Below are 22,841 nucleotides of genomic sequence, written 5' to 3'. Positions count from 1 at the left end.
GGTGCTGAGGGAGTTCACTAGCTCATCATTCACTTCCACAGGGTTCCTTATTCTTTCCTTCCTTCTTTCCTCCAATTTCATGCCTTTGATTATTCATAAGGCCCTTCCATTGCAGTTGGAAGGATGCTGTAATAATCCTATTGTGATCAAGACAATTATTCATGTTCCATCTGAGCTACCCTCCAGGTACCAGCCAAAATATGAATTCTCCATTTGGGGATCACACTGCCACTGGATTCTTTAAAAAATCTCCTCTGAGATGAGCACTGTGATGAAGGGCACAGCCCATCTACTGCTTTATCACATTATGTCTGACTAATCTGAGGAGATAGAAAGTTGGGTCCCCGGCCTTCTTGTCTCATTCCCCTGGAGATTGCTCCTGTGACCTTGCTTTGGCATTTTGCCCTGGTCACATAAGGAATGTCACAAAGCACAATCTGTTTGGATTCTTCTTGGTGTATTTCAGGGGTTTTGCTGTGAGCCTTGCTCTCTCTATTGTTAAGTGGCATGTTTTCTTTCTGAGGAGCATAAGGGTGGGCTTCTCAGACCTTAGAACTAGGAAACGTTGGAGTGGTACCATGCTGCTATTGTTTAGATCTTGAATATTCCCCAAAAGACCATGTGAAAGGTTGTGTACCCAGCTTAGTACTATTGGGAATTGCCTGAGCCTAGAGAGATGGGGCCTAGTGGGAGGTCTTTAGGTCATGGTGAGTATATCCTTGAAGGGGGTTGTGGAACCCCTTTCTCTTCTCTCTTTTACTTCCTGGCTTTCAGGTGAGAGGTTTTGCTCTACCACAGTCTTCTGTCATAATGCCTTAAGCATCAGGGCCAACTACCTGGGACTGAAATCTCTGTTAGCAAAAATACCTTTTTCTCTTTATTAAATGATTATTTCAGATATTTGTAATATAGTTTTGGGAAGCTGAGTAACACACAGGCGAAGGTAAGGGAACTAAACTCTGAATTTTCTGTAAAAGAAGCAAATCCAAGGGAAAACAATGTAGTAATGTAAACAGAAAACTGTTTCAGTTAGTTGAGAGCCCATCTGCCTTGGTTTGAGCATGAAAAGAGAGATGTGTTTCTAGGTTTCCTCACTATGTGAGCCTATTCAAGCACTGAGGTTTGTTTTAACATTTAAGCCTACATTTTTGACTGTTCTGTGTGGACTATTATGTCCATTATTACACACTTCATTTTCATTCATTTGGTTTATACACCTAGCCATGTCACACTGCTTGATGGGTGATGTGTGATTTTCTCTTTTCTTTCTTTTCTCTCTCTCTCTCCTTCCCTCTCTCCCTCCTCTCCTTTTGTTTTTCTCCTCTCCCTTCTCCATGGAGGTACTGGGGTTTGATTTTAGGGCCTGGTGCTCAAGTGCTTTACTGCTTGAGTCACTCCTCTAGCCCATTTTGCTCTTGGTTATTGTTCAGATAGGGTCTTGCTTTTTTTCCTGGGGCTGGCTCAAGTACTGAACTCTTTCATTACTATTTTCTGATGTTGAGGTGACTGTTTACAAAAATACAGATTATTTTGTCCATTTCTTACACAAAAATGTTGTAAGTAGAAGTTCATGAAGAGATTTGTTTTATTAGATGGTTTTCTGAAACCTGTCTTAAAAAAGGTGAAAATACTACTTTTTAGTATACTTTATGAAGCCTGTAGAACTTTGTAAATGGACAAATATGGGGACTAATAATCAGTGTTAATTTATATGATCTAGTTTTGGTGTATGCGATAATTTTAAAAGGAGAATGAAGCCCTTTTCAGACTGACATCCCAATAGAGCAGAATTTTGAGTCTATAGTCATTCCATAGCATGATCTGTAGTAATAGGCTTCTCAGTTTAAAGTCTTCATCTCTTTTGCTTAATTATTGAAATATAAATTGCTTCAGAAGGGCTGGTGGAGTTGCTCTAGAGGTAAGAGCACCTACCAAGCAAGCATGAAGCTTTGAGTTCAAAGCCCTTGCCACCAACAAAAAATTTCTTCAGAGAAATTTAAATATCAGTGTTTGAACTTCATATGCCACTCTTTGTAGGTCATGTTTATTTTTCAGCACTGAAGTGCTTCCCTTTAATAAATTGATATCTATTCATAATTCTTTCTTGATCTGGGTTAAAGTATTTGTCCCTAAGAGCTTTCAATGATATGAGTAATAGGAGATTATAGAAACAAATTTGCCAAATACTTTAGAAAGCATTTGAATATGTTCTGGCTTTTATTAGCATCGTTACTATTTTTTTTTTTTTAATCTCAGCCTCTTCCATCACTTCCTTCTCTAGTCATTTTTATTTGGTAAGTTGAAATTTAAACTCTCTCCATTCCAAATTGCATATCTTCATTATTTGGTCTCAAAAAATTCTATTCCTTAATTTTGGGGTAGTCATTTCAATTTACAGTTAGTCCTGATTAATTCATTAGAATAAAGTAGCATATAAATAAACGTGCAAACAAACCAAAAATACCAACCAAAAAATGAGTGAGATATCCAATTTTGCTGAGGTTTTGGACTTTCCAGATCACCATATCCCCTGGCCACTTTCCTTGCTGAGCTTCCCTTATTATCTTCCCCCTCATTTCTTCTCAATCCTCCCCTGTTTCCTTTTGCTGCTTTTCCTTTTTATTTAAAATATTGAATTCGTGAATTTTCATGTCATCCTTGAGCAGGAGCCATGCTAATCTCTGTGTCATTTGAATTTTAGCATATGTGCTGCTGAAAGGAGCCCTGCTTTCTCCCTCAGTTCCTTTTTGGCTTTGGCAATACTAAACCTATTGACTCTGTCTCAACCAATTCTTTTGTCCCTGCAGAGTCTCCTTGAATCAGCTTTAAAAATGTGTGTGTATCCCAAGATTCAGTTTTAGATTCTCTTCTTCTTATCTAGATGTTATATCTGGGAGGTCTCATTCATGTCTTAGACATCAGCTCTCATCTGCAGTCTCAAGACTACAATCTGTACATCTGCTCAATCCCTTTCTTAAAGTATAGCTTTATACTCTCATCTACATTCTATACTCTTAAGGCATCTTATGTACCCGACCCTAAGGTACTGTTTTTCATTCAAAGGGGGTGAATAAAATAATTTCCAAATTGCATTTTAAAACTTAAAATCATTACCTCTTACCACAAATTATTCAAATCAAACTTGTTCAGGATATAACACAGTGATCCTCTCCTTATGCAGAATACCACTTTTCTCTCTAAATTTGCTCTCAGTGCTCTTGCCAGACACTCAGCTGTCCATATCAGAGACATGGGAGTCACCCTTAGTCTTTCTTAGTCATCACCTTAAGGAATTCCACAAATTCATTTTATAGTTAGAACTGATTATTTAGTATGTTAAAATAAAGTAGCATGTAAATATATAAACAAGCAAACAAACAAAAAAAACTCAACCAAAATTAGAATGGTATTGTGATATTTAGAAATACCTTATAGGTTTTCCTTAGTTGAGATAGAGCCAAACAGGAGGAAAAGACAGTTTAAACATAGTTTCCTCAAAAGAGGGAAGTGGGAGGACACCATCCGATGGGTTGAAAAAGGAGGGGATGGGAGCTCCTGGCCTTGGGACCTCAGGGAGTTGAGAAATAATGGCTCCTTCCTCTTCAATCCAAATTATTTTCTCCATTCCTTTGTGCAACACTTTAGTTTACATTGCCATCATCTCTGCTCCAGAATATTGTGCTGTCTCCGCATTTGGCCAGTGTATTCTCTAGGGGAATTGTCTCCTTCCTTAGCCCCATCCCTTCTTTCCTGAAACACTGAAAACCACGGGAACACCAGGCAATGTGTGAGGAGGACTGAGGGGGACAGAAAGGGACTGAGGAGCACAGAGAGGGAACCTAGGGGGGAACTGAGGGGTCATCGAGGAACCTACGGAGACTGAGGAGGAACCCAGAGGGACTGCGGAGTAAGGAGGGGAGGGGAAGCAGGCGGAACTGAGGGAGAAGGTGGGGAGAACCAAGGAGAACCTATGGGGACTGAGGGGGAAGGGGAACAGTCAGGGAATGAGGGAGACTGAGGGGGAACTGAGGGGACTGCGGCATAAGGAGGTGGGCAACCGTTGCTGGGAGAGACGGGGACTGAGAGAATGGAGGAGGAAGGCGGCGAAGAGGGCTGAAGGGAAACGCCGAGGGGAATGGAGGGGACCCGGTGTTGGAAACGAGGGTCTGGCGAAGGCGGAAGTCTGAGGAAGGCAGAGGTGGCAAGGGCAGCCGGGGGCGGGGTCAGGCAGCTGAGGGCGGGGCTCAGGTAGCCGGATGCGGGGTCAGGCAGCCGGGGTGGGCTCAGGCAGTTGAGGGCGGGGCTCAGGCGGCCGGATGCGGGGCTCAGGCAGCCGGATGCAGGGTCAGGCAGCCGGATGCAGGGTCAGGCAGCCGGATGCGGGTCAGGTAGCCGGGGGCGGGGTCAGGCAGTTGCTCTCTGTGGCGCGAACTGCGGCGGGCTCCGCCTGGCGGCCAGGAGGGCGCGCGGCTTGGGCTTCCCTGGATTCCCGCAGCGAGGAGCATCAGAAAGATGCGGTTTTCAGCCCGCCCAAAGCGGCAGGCGATAAAGAGCTGCCTGGCCGCAGAGCTGGAGCCTGAGCCGCCGCGGTGCCCTTTGACTTGGATTTCCTCCAGAACAGCTGGCTGGCGGTTTTGTTTAAGATATATATACATAAAGTTTCATTACGACATTTTCATGTATATATGTATTGTATCCCAAATTGGTTGATCCTCTCCATTTTTCCCCTTTCTATCTCTGTTTTCTTCTTATGGTGATTTTTGACATGCTTAAATATTTTATATTCATTCTTGTATAGAAAGTGTATCAACCATATTCACCTTCTGTACTTCGTTCTTTTACCCTCAGTCCTTGGTTTTTTGAAACAGGGTCTCACTATTCATCCTGGGCTAGCCTCAAACTCATGATCCTCTTGCCTCTTCTTCCCAAGTGTTGGGATTATAGCTATGCACCACCATGCCTGGCCCATTTGCCTTCTTAATAATAGTCTCACTGCAGTGAGGTATGTTGTTGCAGGAAACGGTGAGGGAAACAAAGTCACCAAGACCACTTTGAAGGAAGCAGGAATTTTATTATGCTAGCAGACTCAGAGGAGATAAGTTCTCAAAGCCCTGAGCCCCGATCACTGTCGGGAGATGGGTTATATACCCCCTTTCAGGGTTATGCAAGCAGGGTTTTTTTTGCAGTATATGGGGTTTTTGCAGTATATGGGTGAGTTACAAAGAAAACAAGTTGGTTACAGAATTTTCTACCTCCCACCCCCTTATGGAACGTGGGTAGAGTTACAAGAAACCTTGGTGGGCTAGTTGGGAAGTGCAATATTGCAGAGGTAGCAGAAAGCTGTGTGCAGACTCAGTGTAGAGAAACCAAGGTAAATTCAAGACATATAGTAATTCCCAGAAAAATGGCCAAGATGGCTCCAACATTCCCCTGGAAGTCAACTGTGCAGTTGACTCCTTAAGCTTCTGCCATGTGTTGACTAGTCAACTTCCAGTCTGTGACTAGGGCAAGGCTGAAGGTCCCCTCTTCAGGTCAGTTTGAGTGGATCGCTGGAGTCCACTTGACTCTTCCACTCAGCAGCTGCTTTCTTCTCTGGGGTGATCCACGGAGTGATCTCTGCCATCTTGATTGCTGTGGGAGTAGTCAGGATCACTGAATAGGGCCCTCTCCACCAAGGCTTGAGAGGCTGAAGAGGAGGCTGAAGATTCCTCTCCTTTATCAAACCTGATCACCTGGCCTAAAGGAATGTACATCAGTGGTTAAGCTTATAGGGATTCTCTCTCGAACATGGCAGTGTAGGTCATTGAGCACTTTTCCCAAAGCGAGCATCTGTTTGAGCAAAGTTAGGTTTCCTATCTCTTTTAAATCTCCCTTAATGTTCTTTATTAGTGGGGTTGGCCTTCCATAGAGAATTTCAGGGGGCAAGAATCTAGTGTGTTTGGTGGGGCTACACCTGACCCTAAGTAAAACTAATGCAAGACCTTTTCTGAAGTCAGGTGTGTCTCCTGACAGAGTTTACTCATCCGAGTTTTCAGTATCAATTCATTCTCTCAACTTTGGCTGAACACTGAGGCTGGTATGCTGTGTGAATGTTCCAGGTTATTTTTAGCCCCTTTATCAGTTGTTTAACAACTTCTGCCACAAAAGCTGGTCCGTTGTCTGACCCAATGGAGATGGGAATCCCATACCTGGGAATTATTTCCTTTAGTAAGGCACGGACCACTTCTTGGGCCCTCTCTGTTCGGATGGGGAACGCCTCTACCCACCCAGAGAATGCACACGTTCACCAGAAGGTATCTGTAGCCTCTGGTTCGAGGCATTTCAGTGAAGTCTGTTTGCAAGTGTTCAAAAGGGGACCTACCCACATATCGGACTCCTGTTTGGGGTTATTTTTGCACATGTTTCACATTGCTTACAAATATTGCTGGCTAGGCTGGTGAGGTGGGGGACACAGAAATGTTGGCTCAGCAACTACTCAAGGGCCGACTTTCCCATATGAGAGTCCTTATGAGTGTTGTTCACAAAGGTGGGGGTTCATGTCTCTAGAATCTCTATTTGCCCCCCTGCAAGCTGATGCCATCCCCCTTTGCAATATTTTCCTTCCTCTTGAGTGAACCACTCACATTCATGACTGGAGCAATGTGGAACACATTCTGTCAGTGGTTTTGGGAGGAGTGCAGCAGTTACAGCCATAGGCTGGGCAGGGAGAGCCCAGAGAGCTGCTGCACAAGCTTCCTGATCTGCTCTCTGATTTCCCAGTGCTACTGGAGTCTTGCCCTTCTCATGCCCTGGACAATACATAACAGAGGCCTTTTTGGGGGCCCACACTACCTCCAAGGACTCAAGAATCTCGGACCCATACTTTATGTCTTTTCCTATTGAGGTAATTAGTCCTCTTTCTTTGTATATGGCCCCATGTACATGAAAAGTGGTAAAAGCATATATAGAATCTGTGTCTATGTTAACAGTCTTCTCAGCTGCCAGTTGGAGGGCACTCGTCAGTGCAATGAGTTCAGCTTTTTGAGCTGATGTGCCTGGAGCCACTGCCTGTGGTTACAGGACTGCATCCAGAGATACCACTGTATAACCAGTGTGTCTTGATCCTTCTTCTTCTTTTTTTTATTCATATGTGCATACAATGTTTGGGTCATTTCTTCCCCCTTACCCCAGTCCCCTCCCTTACCCACCCTGCTCCCTCCCTTACCCCCACTTACCCCTTGCTACCCGGCAGAAACTATTTTGCCCTTATCTCTAATTTTGTTGAAGAGAGAGTATAAGCAATAATAGGAAGGACCAAGGGTTTTTGCTAGTTGAGATAAGGATAGCTATACAGGGAGTTGACTTGCATTGCTTTCCTGTTCATGTGTGTTACCTTCTAAATTAATTCTTCTCAAACTAACCTTTTCTCTAGTTCCTGGTTCCATTCTCCTATTGGCCTCTGTCGCTTTAAAGTATCTGCATTAGTTTTCCAGAGACTCTTAAAGTATGGAATCCTGAGATCTTGTCAGTCTGCCTGAACACTCCCTTGCTGCCAGTTCAGAAGCCAGGCACCAATGATTATCGCACAGTGCAAAATCTCCAGACAGTCAAACAAGCAACAGTGACTCTGCACCTGCTGGTTCCAAACCCATACACCTTGCTAGCTCTGATACCAGCAGAAGCACCCTGCTTCTCATGTTTGTTGCTGCCTGCCCTTTCATGGTTATGTTGGGTTTCACTTTCTGTGTGCAGAATCCCTTGAAGAATCTTTTGTAGTGGTGGCTTTGTGGTCACATATTGTTTTAGGTTCTGCTTATCATGGAAGACTTTTATTGCTCCATCTATTTTGAATGATAGTTTTGCTGGGTAGAGTGTCCTGGGGTTGAAGTTATTTTCATTCAGTGCCCGGAAGATCTCACCCCAAGCTCTTCTTGCTTTTAATGTTTCTGTAGAGAAGTCTGCTGTGATTTTGATGGGTTTACCTTTGTATGTTATTTGTTTTTTCTCTCTTACAGCCTTCAATATTCTTTCTTGGGACTCTGTATATGTTGTTTTAATGATAATATGCTGTGGAGTAGATCTATTTTGGTCTGGTCTGTTTGGTGTTCTGGAGGTTTCTTGTATCTGTATGGGAATAGCTTTCTCTAGATTTGGGAAATTTTCTGTTACTATTTTTTTGAATATATTACGCATTGCCTTTGCTTGCACCTCTTCTCCTTGTTCTTGCCATGATTCTCAGGTTTGGTTTTTTGATGGAGTCGGTGAGTCTTTGCATTTTCTTTTCACAGACCTTGAGTTGTTTAACTAATAGTTCTTTGGTTTTTCCTTTAATTACCATTTCATCTTCAAGTTCTGAGATTCTGTCTTCTGTTTGTTCTATTCTGCTGGATTGGCCTTCCATTTTGTTTTCAATTCTGTTTCGTTCTTTTTTCTGAGGTTTTCCATATCCTGAATCCTTTCCTCTTTAATGTTCTCTATTTTCATTCTGAGTTCATTTATCTCTTTATTAATCTTGTTCTTTGTTTCACTTTGGTGTTTATACAGTGCTTCTCTGGTTTGTTTTCTTTCTTCTTTTGCTTTTTCAAATTCTCTATTTTTGTTGTGTTGGAATTTCTTGAGTGTCTCCTGTACATTTTGGTGACCATATCCAGTATCATCTCTATAAAATTCTCATTGATTATCTGTAGGATTTCTTCTTTTAGATTATTCTTGTGGGCTTCATTGGATTCTTTGGCATAGTTTGTCTTCATTTTTTTGTAATCTGGATCGGAGTATCTGTTTTCTTCATTTCCCTCTGGTATCTGTACTAATTTTTTGCTGTGGGGAAACTTGTTTCCCTGTTTTTTCTGTCTTCCCATCATTGCAATTAAGTATTTTCTAGCTTGTAATAATAATAACAAGGGTGATATTTAGTATGGAAGGGTGAGAGGGAGGGAAAGCAAAGAAGTTAAAAACAGAGGGAAAAACAAAGAAACAAAAAAACCAAACCAACCAACCAACCAAAAGTTTCAAAGAGATAAACCGGTAGAGATAGTGTACTAATCAACAGTAAGCTGAACAGGCATTAGAGAGACAGAGAGAGGATTGAGAAAAAAATAATCTCCAAGTTTAAGTGCAATAAAGTTTCAGTCACAATAATTTTGATATTGGTCCCTCAGTCTCCAATCCTGGAGATGGTGTCTCAGAAGTAGTTCTGTTGTCTCATCAAAGGGGAAAAAACCCAACAAAACAAAACAAAACAAAACACCACAAAGTGTCCCAAGTTCAAATGTAATACAGTTTTAGTAAGTTTATCAGCATGCAGATGAAGTTTGGTTGTTGTCTCATCAAAGGTAGGGAGAAAAAAAAGGACTCTGGAGACAGTTCTGTGAATGGCTATCTGAGGCTGTGGCTCACCTGCCCACTGCTCTCAGCCTGCTGTTGCTGGAGGCTTTATTTATGCAGATCTCAGGAGTGAGCTTAACACCCACCTGGCCCCGCAGGCTTTGTTTAGTTAGAGATCTCCTGGGCGTGATGCCACTGCTACAAGCTTTCCCCTTTCCAAGCACACTGGTGGAGGTGACACTGAACTGGCTTTCTCAGGCCTGCATGTTTGTTTACAGTTCAATGGGAAGTGGGCCTTCTTCCCTCTCCTGTGGAGTTTTCCTCCTTCCGCCACTTTTACAAGCTTTCCCGCTCCTGGTTGCTGGGCCGGTGCCGCTGCTCCTGCCTTCTCTGGCTCGCTTGTTTATTTACAGTTCCGTGAGGGATTTCCCCTCCCCCCATCTTCGGCACTCAGGGCGCCCTGCCCTTTTTGCTACGTGTCTTTTTTGCTCTTATTGCTTATTACTCAGTTTCTCTTTATTAACCCTGGGTGGGGGTCGGTCCGTCTAGGGGTCTATGCCGATCTGGCCCAGGGTTGTCTGTGGGAGTACCATGTGCTGCTTAGCTCACCTGTGGTCTGCGTTTTCCCAAGCTGTCTGGGTGCTGGTGGCGGCACGGGAGCCCTCCTGGTTTCTCCATTTATTGTGGAGTGGGAATGTTACACGCAGGCTGGGGGGTGTGGAGGAGTCAAAGTTTTGCCTCTTCTCGGTGGTTTTTCCTGTAAGGTGTATCTCTAGCATCTCTCCAAGATTTTACTTTAGGAGGCATGCTTTCTGCCTCCTCCCTCTAGCCACCATCATGGAATCCTCCCAAAGCATTTCTTTAGCCAAGGAGGAGGATGAGGTGACAATGTCTGCCATATGTCTATGTAGAGGAGCTGGTCAGGGTGACCTGTTGTCCCTGTCACTACCTGATAGACCCTACGAATGGTTTCATGATCTAGAGATCCCTTGGGGGCCATCCAACCTTAAAGGACACTCAGTGTATTTGACAGAATTTCCAAAGTTTCTGGGGCGTGAGCTCCACACTGTAATCACCTGTGTGCCCTTTCTTGAAGTTGTCCAGCATACATTGTAAAGGAGTGCTTTTACTTTGGCTCCCACCCATGTTGAGGCAAGGTACAAGAGGGTCAGGGATTTTGGAAATGAGGTGCAGGGTCCTCAGTTTCCAACACAAAGGGAAGGCAGACAACTTTCACTTTGTCCATCCCTAGGTGTTCTCCTTGCAGAGATATTTCAGATGTCTCATAGCTGTAGCGAGTCCATGCCCAAGGAGGTTCACCCTAGACCAACTGAGAGTGTCTCTGGCTTTTGGAAATGAACTCTGCACACCTTGTGGTGAGCAAAGTCACACGCTTTTCATGCTGTTACACATCACACATTCCTTAGCCCAACAAACCTGGTGTGGAATGTATCCCAGCTTCCCATAGAATAATCCCAAAAATGAAAAAAAAAATCAGATTCAAGGGTACTGGTGGGCACCTAGGGGATGATCAAACCCCTTTTACATCTGTTCATGGATGGGCCTATTCTGATGGCCCCCTGTCCTACCTATTCCAGATGGGCCCTGCTCCAAGTTTTCCTGGTTCCTGAGGTCTCTATCCAGGTTCTGTTGGCATGCACAGACCTGAGGTCTCAGTCTCCGTGGGAGTCTCCCCTAGCTGTCTGGACTAAGTGTCCAGTTGCACCTTGGCTGGGTTGCATGCTCAGGAGTTGGTCCATAGCCTGACAGCCAGGGAGGCAAAAATGCCAACTTTGGTCACTCCTGTTTCTGGCCAATGCACCAGAAATGTTGCGGGAGACTGCGAGGAAAAGAAAGTCACCGAGACCACTTTGGAGGAAGCAGGAATTTTATTATGCTAGTAGACTCAGGGGAGATAAGTTCTCAAGGCCCTGAGCCCTGATCCGTGTCTGGAGATGGGTTATATACACCTGGCAGGGTTATGCAACCAGGATTTTTTTTTTGCAGTGTATGGGGTTTTTGCAGTATGTGGGTGAGTTACAGGAAAACAAGTTAGTTACAGAATTTGCTACCCCCACCCCTTTATAGAATGTGGGTACAGTTATAGGAAACCTTTCAGGGCTAGCTGGGGGTGTGCAGTATTGCAGAGGTAGAGAAAGCTGCTTGCAGACTCAGTGTGGAGAAACCCAGGTAAATTCCAGACATATAGTAAATCCCAGAAAAATGGCCAAGATGGCTCCAAAAGTGTCTCATTGTGGTTTGATTTGTATTTTTCTTTCTGATGCCTGTGATATTGAATTTTTTTTGTGTATTGTCCATTTTGCATGTCTTATTTTGACAAATATCTGTTGACTATTTTAAATTTAAATTATTTATTTATCACTGAATTTGTTCCTTATATATTCTGTGTACTAACTCCTTGTCAGATGTATAGTTTGCAAACATTTTTCCTATTCTGTATTTTGTTTCTTTGCTCTGTGGATTATTTTCCTTGCTGTGCAGAGGCGTTTCATTTGACCTCTCATTTGTCTACTTTTGGTTTTGTTGCCTCTGATTTTTGGGGTCTTATCCCAAATTCATCTTCTATTCTTATGTTCTAAAACTTCTGCACAGCAGCCCTGGAGATGGAACATGAGGATGAGATGGAGCTGAGGGGCCTGTGTTGTCCTTTCATCCTCCAGGTGCTCCTCAGAGATTTGCCTGAAGCAGCCCCTAATGCCCACCTGTACTGTAATCCTCCTTCTGCTTCATACTCTGGTTGGTCCAAGTCCTCATGTGGTCTCCATGCCCCAGCTCCCTCCATCCCAGGCTTCTTAGATACTACTCCCCACCCCCTTTCCTGTTTATTCTCTGGCCTCCCAAGTCCAGCCTGGCTCCATCCCTGGAAGCAGGACAACAGCGATCAGGAGGGGGAGGGTGCTGGGAGGGCTCCTGGGAGGTGAATGGCTGAGACTTGGAAGGGATTTCCTTCAGGAAGGGCCTAGTATTGAGCCACTGTGGGGTGGGGACAGCTGGACAGGAAAGGGACTTGGTGGGCCCTTGACCTTCTATGCATCCATCGCCAGCTCTTCTCTCATCTCTTCCCTTAGCAGGTGGTCAGTCTATTCCCTTTTCCTCCTTTAGTGTGACTTTGAGAGCCCCTTGCCTCAGCTCCAAGGCCAACTGGATTCTCCCTGGTTACACCCTTGCACTCATCCCCCTAGCAATCACCGCCCCTGGCACCAGGCCCTAAACCTGAGTCTGAGCAGCACCTCCTATAGTCCTAGTCCTCTGCTCTCCCTGTGGGCTGGTTCCACTGGGGAAAAGAATTTCCTTCATCCAGTATCCCCTCAAAGTCTGAGGTTAGGCTCTCTTTCCCACTCCATCGGACATCCTCCTAAGGGAGAAACCATCCTCACCCCTCCCCCCCCCCCCCGTCATGCCTCACCTCTGGTCATGACAATTGGGAAATACAGTAGTGGTGGAGCAGCAGTGGCAGCAGCAGCACCTGGGAAGGCGGCTGCATTCCAGAGCCCCTTCCCCAAGCCCAGATCCCCTCTCCCTCTTTAGGCAGGGACCCCCAGAGCCTTGCAGAGGCTGGCTACCTCCCCTGCTCCTATTGTCCCTTCCTTCTCCTCAGCCTGCTTCAAGCCTCAGTCTGAGCTGTTTCCTGAATCACACAATGTCCTGGACACTCTAGTGATGGGAAGGAGGGGTGGAAAAGCATTGAGGGGGATGAGGGAGGGGCTTTCTGTCCCTGACAACCACTGGGGAAGTAGAGAAGAAGGACAGAGTTGCTGGGGGACAGGTGAAAGAAGGGAGAGCTTTCTTGGCTTCTGGGACCCCTGGGGGCAGTCCAAGCCCTTCTGTTGGTGGACATGCTCTCTCTTTTCTAGAGATGGGAATTGCAAGTTGGCTATCCTTGTGTTCCAGGAGGGGCAGGACGTGGAAACAGAGGTGTGGAGTGGTAAAAGGACTTCCTTATTCCCTTTCCCAGAGAGGATACTTAGCTCCAGGTCAGTACAGGTCCTTCTGAGGCTCTGCAATGTATCATAATTTGCAACCACTCACTTTGGCAGCAGGAACCCAGGAGACTTCCAGGCCTTAACTTGGCTGTTGCTTGGACTTCTTTTTCTCCTTTGGAATGGGCAAGACGCTGGGCTGTTTAGGGGGTGTTTTGGCCTCTAGAGAGGAATGTGTTAAGACTGTCATTATCAATAATAAATGATCACAGTCTACTCTAAATTATATTCTATTCTAAAGTCCACTCCAATTCTAAAATTCTAAATTTTGCAGTCTGGATTATCTGTAATAAACCCTGAATTTGGGTAGTTTTTACTCGACTCCTCTACTCATCTCTGCCTTCCTCCACTGAAGAGGACCCTGGGATGCCAGTCAGGACATAAAATCAGAGTAAATAAAATCACAAGAGGGAATTCATTGCCTTGAAAAGTTTATTCTATCTTTTTTTTTTCTTGGTAGTACTGGGGTTTGAACTCATGGCCTCCACCTTGAGCCACTCCATCAGTCCACTTTTTTGTGATGGGTTTTTTCACGATAGGGTCTCATGAACTATTTGCCTCAGCTGGCTTCGAACCATAATCCTCCTGATCTCTGTCACCTGAGTAGCTAGGATTACAGGTGTGAGCCACTGGTGCTGGCTCATTCTACCTTCTTAAGTCAACCCAGGACAGCTTGGGGGCCAGCCACACACCATGCTCCTCCAGTATCACCAAGAATCCAGAGCCTAGGGTGGCAGTAGTGTCTATAACAGCCAAGCACATCTAGTGTTGAGGTTCCCCGGATGTAGCCTGGACACCTAAGCACCTCCTCTGCCAAGGAGCGTACTTTACTTGCACTGCCCTTTTCTTTTTTTTTGTTTTTAAAGCCTTTTCATTTCAAAAAATTAAAAACCTACTGGAAAGGGGCAAGACCACTAAAAATACCAGGATACCCTGTACTCAGATTAACCAATTGGTATTGCTCACATTTGCTTTCTCATTATTTTCTTTATTTGGTGGGATCCGAATTTGAATTCAGGACTTCATGCTTGCAAAGCAGGTAATCTACCACTTGAGCCACAACTCCAGTCCATTTTCCTCTGGTTATTTGGAGATGGAGGTCTCAGAAACTATTTGCCTGGGCTGGTCTCAAGCCTTGGCCCTCCTAGTCTCAGCCTCCCAAGTAGCTAGGATTACAGGCATGAACCATGAGTGCCTAGTTATCATTATTTTCTACAAATACAGACTTGTAGTTTTCATTTGTTTGTTTTTGAGATAGGGTCTGACTGTGTAGCCCAGGCTGGCCTGGAATGTGCAACCCTCCTGGTTCTGACTCCCAACTGCTGGGATTACAGTCATGTGAAACACACTGTCATAATTTTTTCTTTGTGGTACTGGGGTTTCAGCTCAAGGCCTCATGCTTGCTAGGCAGGTGTTCTACCATGTGAGCCATTCCACCAGCCCAGTCCTTTTTCTTTTTAATGAACCATCTGAGAGTGAGTGACACATAAGGTGTCATCTACTTCTAAGCCATCAATGTGAACTTCCCTTGGACAAGAGCATTCTTTTATATAACATAGTACAGTTAAAATCAGAAACCTTAGATTGATATAACACTATAATCTATAGTCCATATTCAAAACTTTCCAATTGTCCCAGAAAGTCTTTTATGACAATTTTAGTTCTAGGTCCAGGATCTAATATAGAAACATGCATTATACTGTATTTGGAAGTTAGGTCCTTTTAGTTTCAGTTAATATGAGTACAGGTTTTTAGACTTAGTTTTCCTTTCTTTATGTTGACATTTTGAAAGACTATGGGTTAGTTTTTTTGTAGAATGTTCCTAAATTTAGGTATATCTGATGTTTAGCTGTGTGTGTGTATGTGTATGTGAGAGTCCGTGTGTGTGTATATGTGTGTGTGTGTGTGTGTGTCCCTGTGTGTGTGTCCATGATTGTGTGTTTCTGTGCATGTGTGTGTTTCTGTGTGTGTGTGCGTGCGTGCTTGGTATTGCACTCAGGACCTGACACGTTAAACATGTGCACTACTACTGAGTTACGCCTCCATGTCACCAAAACCATCCTTAATGGTTGCCCCAAATTCTAATGTTTGGTGAACTTTAGGTTCATTTAAATCAGATTCATATCAAAGCCCATTTAGCTGGGTCTCAAATTTTAAAAATATGATAATTATTTTGCAGTAAATATTCTTAAACCTACATATTTGTGTGGCTATTTCCTGAGACTAACTTTTAGAAGTGAAACCACTGTGTCAAGGATAGCTACTGAACCAAAACTCTTTGTCCTTAAGTGTGACCATGTCATCCTTCAGGGAGCAGTGAAGGATTTTATATTTTATTCAGTAGTGTCTTTAACCCTTTTCTTGCCAGTCCTAGGTATTAAACCTTGCCAGTTAGGGTGAAATGTATCATATTACTGATTTTCTTTTGGAGGTCTAGTCATTTTATTGAGAGGGTAGGACATGGGAAGAGGTTGAAAAAGTGCTGAAGAGGGCAATGAGGTCTGATATCATTGGCAGTGCACGGTCTTACTGGCCTTGCCATCCTGATCTCACTGTTGCTTTAAAATTGCATTTTGTGCTGGTGTGGTGGTTCACAGCTATAATCCCAGCACTTGGAAGGCTGAAGCAAGAAGAATTGGATTTGAGGCCAGTCTGGGACTACAGACAGAGACCTCTCAAATAGCAACAATGACAGCAAGAAAAAAAAAAAACACATTACAAAAAATACCCCCCACCAAAATAAACCCCACATTTTGTTGTAAAGGTTAACTTTCATTCGTGCAATGGTTATTCATATTTTTCTTTTGTGATTTCCTGTCTGTGGTTTTGCTCATTGTCCTATTGGTGTTGTCTTTTTTCCATCACCTTCCCTAGTTGAGGAGGCAGCGGAGGTTGCAGTGATCTTGGAAGGGAAAACCTAGTGTGCAAAGTCCCTATTTTTGTACTCTCTAGTTGCATTTGGAGGGTTTCGGTACTAGTGAGTAAAAGGAAAATTGGAAGAGACATTAAATTTCTTGTGGAACCACAAAGACCTGGGTGGAAAGAATTGAACTTGCCGTTTCTGCCTTGTTGCTGATCTCACACCCTTTGTTTGAAAAGAGACTGGGACCTTACTCTTGAGCTTGAGAGAAAAAAGAAATAGAATGGAGACAGAGAAAAGGTTATGTGGAAGGGGAACCAAGAATGCGTGAGGGCTGGAGCTGAAGCTAGTTTAAGGACAGTGTCAGCAAGGTGCCTACTTCACTTACTGCCTTATCCTGTCTAAGGTAAGTCACTGTGCACCTGCTCAGGCTGTATGAGCTGTTCCTGGGTCCCAGACTTCCTGGCTTCTAGTAATGTTGCAGTTCCAAAGCTGCTGCATGCTAGGGGCATGTAGAATTACCCCTTTCCTTACAATATCCCAACAAATAGAGGTTCATTGGCTCAACTGACTTTTCTTTCATAGTATATCCCCAGGGAAAAGTAAATCTGTCAATCATTCACACTTCAGTTGTAGGGATTTTGACCTTAAGAGGATCAACCTATGAGCTGAGCTCTGATATTGTGACTGAATACAGAGAAGATGAGAGCTCATTGCAGACATAAAAATAAGCAAGACTGATCCATCCTGGTAAGTTATGTACAAACATAATCTCTTTATAGATTATTTATAAATATAAATTCAAGGTACATGGGGCCTCCTTGATCCCCCCAGACCTCTCTACTTTCTTGGGGGTTGGTTATTCTCTAACTTCTTACACTAGTGTCTATGCCTCAATTGCTGGATCTTTTCTATTTTTAAATCTGTCCCTAAGTGATCTCATCTTATGGTTCCCTGACAGATTTAGATAGCACCTATGAAGAATTTACCTAATCTTCCTCTCCAAACCTTCTCCATTCTCTACACTGTGAGAGAAGACAGGGTCATGGTGAGAAGCTGTCTGATTTGGAATGTATTTTGAAACCAGAGTTGCCATAATTTTATTAAATTAGGGCTATGTAGGTTGGGTCTCCAGGAAGCAGACTTTGAGATTTAATCTGGATTTAATGATGGCCTCACAGAGTTGTCCTGAATTGGGGTGAGGTATCCAGTCCTTTTCATCCATTCATTCATGAGATGAGATGCATCTGAAAAGAATATATCTTTGGGGAACCAGTTACCTATAGTCCACAAAGAGGAATGACATCTGAGCACTGTCTTCCAGTGGAAGACTTGAACAATGCTATCAACTAATTAATCCTCACTGACATCTATAGAACATGTTGCTAAAAAATAGTAGAATATAGAGTTTGCAAATGGCTCAAGTGGTAGGATATCTGCCTAGCTAGCATAAAGTTCTGAATTTAAGCCCCAGTACCACCAAAAAAAAAAAATGCAGAATATAATGTATTTTTTCAAGTGCACTGGGTCATTCTTCAGGGTAGACAAATGTTAGACCACCAAACAAGACTCAATAATCTTAAGAAGACTGAAATCAGACAAAGTATGTTTTTTAATCACAATTGATTTAAATTAGAAATCAACAACAAAAGGAAATGAGAAAATTACAAGTGTGTAAAAATTAAACAACCACTTCTAATAACCAGTGAATCAATGAGAAGTATTTTGAACTCATTATTTTTGCATTGATATATGCTAATAAAAAAGAAAATATTTTGAGTTGAATGAATATGAAAACATAACATACCAGAACTTTTGAGGTGCAGATAAAACTAGGGTTATAGGGAGTTTAAAGTCCATAACACTAATATTAGAAAAGAATATAGAATAACAATCATAATAATCTGAACTTCCACCATAAAAAAAGTAGAAAAAGAACAAATTAAGCTCAAAGCAAGCAGAAGTAAGAAGAGAATAAACATGGACATAGAAATGAAATAGGAAAAAAAGTGTAGAGAAAACTTACGAAACTCAAAGTTACCATTTTCATTTTGAGATGAAGTTTCTCTATGTATCCCAGTTGGCCTTGAACTTATAATCTTTCCACTTCCAACTCCCAAGTGCTGGAATTGCATGGTGCACTACCAGCCAGGCCCAAAGTTGCCTTTTTGACAAGATAAACTTTATAAATCCTTAGTTATATTGACCAAGAAAAAGAGAAGACATACATTATTACAAATGAGAATGAAATAATGAAATAATATAGGAAAATACTATCAGCTACGGTGTGCCAACAAATTAGATGATTTACATGAAATAGACAATTTCCTAGAATGATACAAATTGCTAAAACTGACTTAAGAGAAAAACTGAATAAACCATGCAAGTAAAGACATTGAATTAGTAATCAACACCTCCAAATCAAGTAATATAATATATACCATATTGTTAGAATAAAGGACAGAAATCATGCAATCATCTCATTCAGCACAGAATTAATTTTTGACAAAATCCAATGCATGATTACAATAAAGACTCTCAACAAATTATAAGTAGAAGGGAATTTACTCAACTTGTGATAGAGCATTTATAAAAAATGTAAAGTTAACATAATAGTTGCAGAATTAATGTTTTCTTCTTAAATTTAGGAACAAAATTCTATTCAACATTGTAGTGGAGATTCTAGCCAGCATAAGTAGTCATGAAAAAGAAATTGCAAGTGTATAAATTGGGTGGAGGATGTAAAAAGGAAATAAAAGGAAGAAGTAAAACTATACTTGTAGATGACATGAATTTGTATGCATAAAATTATAACAAATCCCTCCAAATATTACTATTACTAATAAACAAGTTTTTCAGGATGCCAGAATACAAGATCAATACACAAAATCCAAATATATTTGTCATTGTTCTAGCAATTGAGCAATTCAAAATTGAAATTAAGAAAGACAATTCCAATATTATCAAAAGAATAAATTTCTCTGGAATAAATTTAATAAGAGATGGCAAAACTCATTCACTCAAAATGATAAAATGTTATTGAAAGAAAAATTTAAAAATCTAAATGAATAAGCATCCCATTTTCTTATGTCAGAGGACTTAATGTTTTAATATTGTTAAGATGGCAGTACTTACCAAGTTGATCTATAGATTCAATGCATTCCCTATCAGAATCCCACTGATGATCAAGAAAGTGAAAAGGTCATGCTCATTGTCTTTCTACTGATGACCTTCTTTCAGCCTATTGGAAGTGTATTCCTTTCTGAATAAACTTTACATTCATTTTCACTACAAAAAAAGAAAGTGAGAGGACAAGCAACAGTATGCGAGCAAATAATTGCAAATCATGTGTCAGATAAGGGTCTTGTATCCAAGATATTGAAACAATTTTTTTTGTTTGGGGTACTGGGATTTGAACTCAGAATCTAATGCTAACTAGGCAGCTGCTCTACTGCTTGAACCATTCTGCCAACCTATAGAAAGAACTTTCGTAACTCAACTATGGCAATTAAAAAATGAACAAAAGAGAGATTCCAAGATGGCAGCTAGAGGGAGGAAGCAGAAAGTGTGCCTCCTATAGTGAAATCTTGGAGAGACGCTGGAGACACACCTTGCAGGCAAAACCACCAAAAAGAGGCAAAACTTTGACCCCTCCACACCTCCAGCCGGTGCAGAGCATCTCCACTTCACGTTAAAGGGATAAATAAGGAGGGCCCCCGGGCTGCCAGTCGCCCGTGCCCAGACGGCTTGGGAAGACGCGGACAAGGTGAGCTTAGTGGTACTGTGGTACTCCCACAGACAAGCCTGGGCCAGAGCAGCATATTCCCCTGGACAGACCGACCTCCACCTGGGGAAAAAAGAGAAACTGAGTAAAAAGCAATAAGAACAATAAAGACATGCAGAAAGAGGGTGGGGCACACTGAGCACCGAAGAGTAGGGGAAGGGAATCCTTCCCGGGACTGTAAATAAACAAGCCGGTCCTGGCCGGAGAGGCTCTGGCGGGAGTGGGGGCACGTGCTTAGCAACCAGGAGCAGGAAAACTTGTGAGAGTGGCGGAGGGAGGAAAACTCCACAGGAGAGGAGGGAAGATCCACTTCCCACCTGAGCTGTAAACAAACATGGCGACTGGCAGGAGCAGCAGCACTGCCCAGTAATCACGAGTGGGAAAACTTGTAAAAGTGGCGGTGGGAGGAAATCTCTGCAGGAGAGGGGGAAAGACCCACTTCCCATGTGAACTGTAAACAAACACGCAGGCCTGAGAAAGTGGATGCAGTGTCACCTCCCCCAGTGTGCTTGGAAAGGGGAAGCTTTTAGCAGAGGCTGGAGCACAGGAGAACTCTGAGTAAACAAAGCCTGCAGGGCCAGATGAGTGCTAAGCTCACCCCTGAGATCTGCATAAATAACGCCTCCAGCAACAGCAGGCTGACAGCAGTGGGCAGGAAAGCCACAGCTGCAGATACCATTCACAGAACTGTCTCCAGACTCTTTTTTTTTCTTTTTCTCCCTACCTTTGATGAGAAAACAACCGAACTACACCTGCATGCTGAAAAACTTACAGAAACTGTATTGCATTTGAACTTGGGACACTGTGGGTTTTTTTTTAAAGAAAATTTTTTTTTGTGTGCAGTTTTGTTCTACTTTATGCACCCCTTTGATGAGACAACTACAGAACAACATCTGAAGCACCATCTCCAGGATTGGAGACTGAGATGGACACCAAAATTATTAAGACTGAAACTTCATTCCATTTGAACTTGGAGGTTTTTTTTTTGTTCTATTTTCATTTTGTTTTATTTTATTTGTATACATATATTACTTTCATTTACTTATTTTTATTTTTATTCTTATCTTTATTCTTTTTATTTTTTATTTTCAATCCTCTCTCTGTCTCTCTAAGGCCTGTCCAGCTTACTGTTGATTAGTACACTACCACTCCCTGTTTATACCTTTGAAACTTTCTTGTTTGATTCCTTGTTTTGTTTTTTCCTACCTGTCTGTTTTTCCCTTTTCTTTAACTTCTTGCTTTCCATCTCCTCTCACCTTTCCATTGTATATATTACCATTGTTATTATTACAAGCTAGAAAATACTTAATTGCACACAGTATAGGGACAGTAACAACACCAAGGACAGTGACGGGAAGACAGAAAAAAAAAGGGAAACCAGTTTCCCAACAGCAAAAAATTAGTACAGGAACCAGAGGGAAATGAAGAAAACAGATACTTAGATCCAGACTCCAACAAAATGAAGATAAACTATGCCAAAGAACCCAATGAAGCCCACAAGAATAATTTAAAAGAAGACATACTACAGGTACTCAATGAGAATTTTATAGAGATGATACTGGATATGGTCAACCAAAATGTACAGGAGACACTCAAGAAATTCCAAGACAACAAAAATAGAGAATTTGAGAAAGCAAAAGAAGAAATAAAGGAAACCATAGAAGCTCTGTATAAACACCAAAGTGAAACAGAGAACACGATGAATAAACAGATAAATGAACTCAGGACAAAAATAGACAACATTAAAGAGGAAACCACTCAGGATATGGAAAACCTCAGAAAAAAGAATAAAACAGAACTGCAAAACAAAACGGAAGGCCAATCCTGCAGAATACAACAAACAGAAGACAGAATCTCAGAACTTGAAGATGAAATGGTAATTAAAGGAAAAACTGAAGAACTATTGATTAAACAACTCAAGACCTGTGAAAAGAAAATGAAAGATCTCACCGACTCCATCAAAAGACCAAACTTGAGAATCATGGGCATCGAAGAAGGAGAAGAGGTGCAAGCGAAGGGAATACGTAATATATTCAACAAAATAATTACAGAAAATTTCCCAAATCTAGAGAAAGATATTCCCATACAGATGCAAGAGGTCTCCAGGACACCAAACAGACCAGATCAATATAGAACTAACCCACGACATATCATCATTAAAACAACAAGTTCAGAAACTAAGGAAAGAATATTGAAGGCTGTAAGAGAGAAAAAACAAGTAACATACAAAGGTAAACCCATCAAAATCACAGCAGACTTCTCAAGTGAAACATTAAAAGCAAGAAGAGCGTGGGGTGAGATCTTCTGGGCACTGAATGAAAATAACTTCAACCCTAGAATACTCTACCCAGCAAAACTATCATTCAAAATAGATGGAGCAATAAAAGTCTTCCATGATAAGCAGAAACTAAAACAATATGTGACCACAAAGCCACCACTACAAAAGATTCTTCAAGGGATTCTGCACACAGAAAATGGAACCCAACTTAACCATGAAAAGAAAGGCAGCACCAAACCACAGGAAAAGAAAAAGCAAGAAAGTAGGTAGTAACCTCAACTTAGGTACACACAATCAAACGTTCAAAGAACTAAGACAACTAAATGACAGGAATCACCACATATCTATCAGTACTAACACTTAATGTTAATGGACTTAATTCACCCATCAAAAAGCACTGCTTGAGGAAATGGATTAAAATGGGAGATCCAACAATTTGTTGCTTCCAGGAGACCCATCTCACCAACAGATATAAGCATAGGCTTAGGATGAAAGGCTGGAAGAAGATTTACCAAGCCAATTGCCCCCGAAAACAGGCATGAGTAGCAATACTTATCTCTGACAAAGTAGACTTCAAACCTACATTGATCAAACGAGATAAAGAAGGACATTCCA

The 22,841-nt window shown here is 42.2% G+C and overlaps 2 pseudogenes; one reads left to right on the top strand and one right to left on the bottom strand.

The window, feature by feature from the left end:
- Nucleotides 1–2,624: 2,624 nt before the first annotated feature.
- On the bottom strand, nt 2,625–2,725 carry LOC141410516 (U6 spliceosomal RNA; annotated as a pseudogene).
- Nucleotides 2,726–5,207: 2,482 nt separating this feature from the next.
- LOC109679587 (programmed cell death protein 6 pseudogene) overlaps nt 5,208–22,841 on the top strand; it is a 32,738-nt pseudogene continuing 15,104 nt past the window's right edge.

Source organism: Castor canadensis, chromosome 8 (assembly GCF_047511655.1).
Source record: "Castor canadensis chromosome 8, mCasCan1.hap1v2, whole genome shotgun sequence".
Taxonomy (NCBI): domain Eukaryota; kingdom Metazoa; phylum Chordata; class Mammalia; order Rodentia; family Castoridae; genus Castor; species Castor canadensis.
Note: the sequence above shows the minus strand (reverse complement) of the source record. Positions and strands in the feature narration are given on the sequence as shown.